Source organism: Alosa sapidissima, chromosome 12 (assembly GCF_018492685.1).
Source record: "Alosa sapidissima isolate fAloSap1 chromosome 12, fAloSap1.pri, whole genome shotgun sequence".
NCBI classification, from domain to species: domain Eukaryota; kingdom Metazoa; phylum Chordata; class Actinopteri; order Clupeiformes; family Clupeidae; genus Alosa; species Alosa sapidissima.
This window is the reverse complement of record NC_055968.1, coordinates 29,306,221-29,311,220: the sequence shown is the minus strand read 5'-3', so window position 1 is coordinate 29,311,220 and position 5,000 is coordinate 29,306,221. Positions and strand designations below refer to the sequence as shown.

Below are 5,000 nucleotides of genomic sequence, written 5' to 3'. Positions count from 1 at the left end.
TGTGTGTGTGTGTGGTGTTCTTGTAGATTGCACAGAACAATTGGTGGTCATAACAAACTAACGAACACTCACACCTCGTCAATACTCATCTGAGAGGCAGGTGTCCTTATTTGAATCCTGCCCTGTTGTTTATGTGAAAGACAAGGCCACCTGGTTTACATCATTCTAACTTTTCTTATGTGTGTGTGTGTGTGTGTGTGTGTGTGTGTGTGTGTGTGTGTGTGTGTGTATTCGTGTTGGTGTGTGGGCTTGTGTGTGCTGTTTACCACAATGATCATCATTATATTAGGATGACCACAATGACCACAATGAAGCTTTTTGTTTAGTTGGTCAATCACTTGATGTTTTACCCTGTTTGCCAGCCACTGTCTTTTAGACTTGTCGTTGGAATATTACTTCTGGTGACTCTCACTAGTGAACTAATAAGACCCTCCTGAGGCCATAAATGATGTAATCCATTTATTCATTCCAGTATGGAGACAGAAGCTTTTAGGGTAACCTGAGAGAGTACGTGTGTGTGTGTGTGTGTGTGTGTGTGTGTGTGTGTGTGTGTGTGTGTATGAGAGAGAGAGAGAGAGAGAGAGAGAGAGAGAATTCTTTCTAGCAGTTACATAACCCCAACTGTTTTTCCTCGGAAGCTTTCAGTAATGCATGTTTCCAAACTTAATGAAAGCAAAGAGAGGCTATTTAAAGGACTGTGTAGCCTACTTTACCATTACCAGAACAACAGTTACACACACTCCACTGGAACCACTCACATGCATAACACACACACACACACACACACACACACACACACACACACACACACACACACACACACACACACACACACACACACACACATTGTGTGTCATTTCCATCTTAGGCAAAATCAGCTTTTTCAGAACTCCATGTACATATGGTGGTCATTGTATTTTGCTTTGCTTTGTTCTTGTTGGCTGTAAAATACTGTATTCACAACAGCAAATTATTTGAGAAAACTTCTCTCTGTAGAACTCTGTAGAACTTCTCTCTGTAGATACCGTAACTTTCATTCTTGTATGGAAATACATAAAGCCTAAGACAGAAGAGCATTAGGTTTTGAGCAACAGTGTGTACATAATGTATTCAAAATGTCATATTATGACAAAAAAATGTTATGTGTGTAATGTGAGGCGAATGTTTGATTTACAGTAAAGATGTGTTTATGACATTTTGAATGTTGTGTGTCATTTTGCTGGAGATTTGAGGCATTTTGCATTTTGTGTGAGCAATTGTTGGTTTTGTGTGTGGAGTTTTGCAAAAATAGACAGAGTTTTGAAAATGTGTGTAAACAGTTGTAAAAAACTCTAAATAAGCATTTAACTCAACAGTAGGCCTAGATTATTTGTTTTACCCACAACACATTAAAATGGCAACAAATCAAGGATGGGATGTACAAAAACAGAAACACAGATCTATTGTACAGAGCTGTCACTAAATTCTGTCACTGCTGTAACTGAATGCAACCATCCTAATAGCCTAATCATAGGAGCAAGGCTTGTAAAAATTAAGCATTTTTAATTGCCATGAAAGTGCACTTGAAAAGACACTTTTCATATTGAGCTCTCTGAGCTGCTGATAATGTACCTCATGATGGAAGAGCTTAGCTTCAAGTCCTTACTAGGTTATGTGATTATGTTGATAAAGTAGCCTATAGCTGAGGGGGACTATTTTCTCAAACACAATTTCATAAGCATTTATTTGATTTATTTCACGATTTATATGGAATATCTATAATGTAGACTTCTTCATGCCTGACCATATGCTGATATGACATGAATTTGCCTACACATGACTTTTTACATCATGAGCCTCTTAGGCATGCTCAGACCCCAGGTATGCCATGCACTAGACCCGTTACAGTTTGCTTACCAGGAGAAAGTGGGCGTGGACGATGCCATCACTTATCTTCTACACAGGACACATTCCCACCTGGACAAGGGGAAAAGTGCTGTGAGAATCATGTTCTTTGATTTCTCAAGTGCTTTTAACACCATCCAGCCCCTCAGATTGGGAGACAAGCTCTTGCAGATGGGTGTGGACGCTCACCTGGTAACCTGGATTACAGATTACCTGACCGAGCGACCACAGTTCGGCAGACTGAAGAACTGTCTCTCTGACACTGTGATCTGCAGCACCGGAGCGCAACAGGGAACTGTGCTCTCTCCAGTCCTGTTCACCCTGTACACATCTGACTTCTGCTACAACACCGAGTCATGCCACATGCAGAAGTTTTCTGATGATACTGCAATTGTGGGGTGTATCAGGAACGGGCAGGAGGAAGAGTACAGGAGATGGTGGTGGATTTCCACAGGTCTAAGCCCACTCTGCTACCAGTCCACATTGATGGGGGTCAATGTGGAGGTGGTTAGCACCTACAAGTATCTGGGTCTCCACCTGGACAATAAACTGGACTGGTCAGCCAACACTGATGCACTCTACAAGAAAGGGCAGAGCAGGCTGTACTTCCTGAGGAGGCTGCGGTCCTTCAATGTGTGCAGTAAGCTCCTCAGGATGTTCTACCAGTCTGTTGTTGCCAACGTGCTCTTCTATGCAGTAGTATGCTGGGGAGGAAGCACAAGGAAGAAGGATGTGGGGCGAATTGACAGGCTGGTAAGGAAAGCTGGCTCTGTAGTGGGAGCTGAACTGGAGTGCATCACTTCACTATCTGACAAAAGGACCCTGAACAAACTGATCAACATCTTGGACAATGAGTGTCACCCACTCCACAGCACTATTGTTAAGCAGAAGAGCCTGATCAGCTGGAGACTTCGCTCACTGCCTTGCACAACTGACAGACTGAGAAAGTAATTTGTCCCCAGGGCCATTGAACTGTTCAATGCCTCACTTAAGGGAAGAGGAGAGATAGACTTCTCTGCATAGTCTGTCTGCCTCTCCACCCCCTCCATGTTTAGTACTGTCTGTCCACTAGCCACTTGTATCACTTTCTTTATGCCTCACTGTTTGCGTGCTATATTAGCACATTAGCACATATGCATAACCCCCCCCCCTCCATGCCACAGCCGAACTGTGGCCACACTTATACTTTTTCTTAAATAGTTAAATATATAGATATATAGACTTTACTTTATTTCTGCATTGTTGCACTGTTGACTTACTCATTTGCACTATCACCATGACCACTATCACCATTGCACTACCACCATGACACTCATTCACACAGAGCACCTTAGAGCACCTTACCATACCTTAAAATGCCCAGAGAATCACAGGCTCAGTCCCTGCCTCAGTCATTGCAAGCGCCTCTGATTTATTAATCACCACTATGTGGATACTGTTTTTAGAATTGATTTAGATTAAGTGTTAGTTAGTATAATTTGTATTTTTGTAATTTGTATTTTAGTATATTTTTATATATTGTATTAAGTGTTAGTATAATTTGTATTTTAGTATATTTAGCATATTCTTTATCTTCTACTGCCCTTACTGCTTAGTTGTGTTTTTTATATTATATACTTTAATTACTCTTTCTGCTGTTAAAGAATGTGTTTGTGTTGTATGTATGCTGCTGAGACCTTGAATTTCCCCTGGGGATCAATAAAGTATCTATCTATCTATCTATCTATCTAGCCTCACATCTAACTGACTCCTCCTCTCATATCAGCAGTCCCTTATCCATTTCTAAACTCATTCTACAGCATAATCATAATTTAGACATCAAAGAGGAGGTAAACAGGCAGACAGAGAGACAGACAGACAGAAGGGGGGAGAGAGAGATGGCCAACTAACCTAGTTACACTCCACTGGAAATTAAAACGCTGTACTGTTTACTGTAAATCGATGCATCAATGCACATGTTCTCCCGCTCTCAGTATCTTCTTTCAAACGCGCGCGCGCACACACACGCGCATTCAGCACAGTCTATTTTAAGAATGCCGGCACTATCATTAAATATTGATCACCTACCAATTGGTATTCGTAGCCTACTGTATTAAAATAACTTTGTGGAAATAATTTAATGTAGAGAATAATATGGTTGTGTTAGCCGATTGTAAGTCTGGAATCTGGATAAATATGCTGTTTCGGATGGCAAAAGAGGATTTAATCAATTTATATTCATTTTGGTAGAGCCTGTGACAAAAGCTTCTGGTTTGAAGCTATTCTACCACCGCTCATATCCTCACCTCACGAGGCCTGCGCGTGTGAGGAGACGTTCCTTTGATCTCCGCGCCCTCGCACAGCTGAGCCCGAGCGCATCTGACGCGTGCGAGCAGAATCGAGTGCTGTCATGCATGTAGAAGACCGCAGGGGGTAACTGCCATAATAAACAACGGACAGTAGCGTCCTTCGACTCCATTCAGAAAAGGTTTTGGACACTCTTTCTTTTATTAGGCTACATCTTTTATCATCGCAGGTAGATATGAGAGCGAAGGCATAGACTGTCACGCGGCGGTACCGAGCGAATATGCACTAATATGGACTGGAGACCAACACGAGATGAGCAGCAGCGAGAAACTGAAAGGTAGGCTATGTGGCTCATATCGCACGTTAAACATCACACGTTTTTTGTTTATGCCACGCTATAAAGGACGTTACTTTCAAATGGATAACATATTGCTAATCAGAAGATTGTTAACATGTTTAAATAAAGGCTAGCGTTGGTCGTTCAAATATTGAGACATCCCCTGTCAAGTCCCCCACTCCTGAGAGGGATATTCCCTGGAGTCAGATTTCGCTCGTTTGGGTAGGCTATTAGATGACCGCGCGCGGTTGCCTGAACAACCACATGCAGAGGAAGCTAATAAAGCAAGATCTTCCCATTTAAAGTATTGTTGTCGTGGTCATAGATAATGTCTTGTGTGTCTGTTTGGCGTTTTGAAGTGGATTTGAGGTTTGTTCCAAAGTGAGCATCTCTGTCTCGGTGACAGGAATGAGCCTCTTGCTGTCATGTCAGAGGTTATCTATGTTGCCTGCTCCTTATAAACATACGTCATTAAGCCACATTAATCATATTA

The 5,000-nt window shown here is 41.9% G+C and overlaps 1 long non-coding RNA gene across 1 annotated transcript in view; it reads left to right on the top strand.

Moving 5' to 3' along the window:
- Nucleotides 1-4,237: 4,237 nt before the first annotated feature.
- Nucleotides 4,238-5,000, top strand: part of LOC121724820 — an 11,209-nt gene continuing 10,446 nt past the window's right edge. The window contains exon 1 of the long non-coding RNA XR_006035309.1: nt 4,238-4,507. This is a non-coding gene — a long non-coding RNA (uncharacterized LOC121724820). The remainder of the gene's footprint in view (nt 4,508-5,000) is intronic.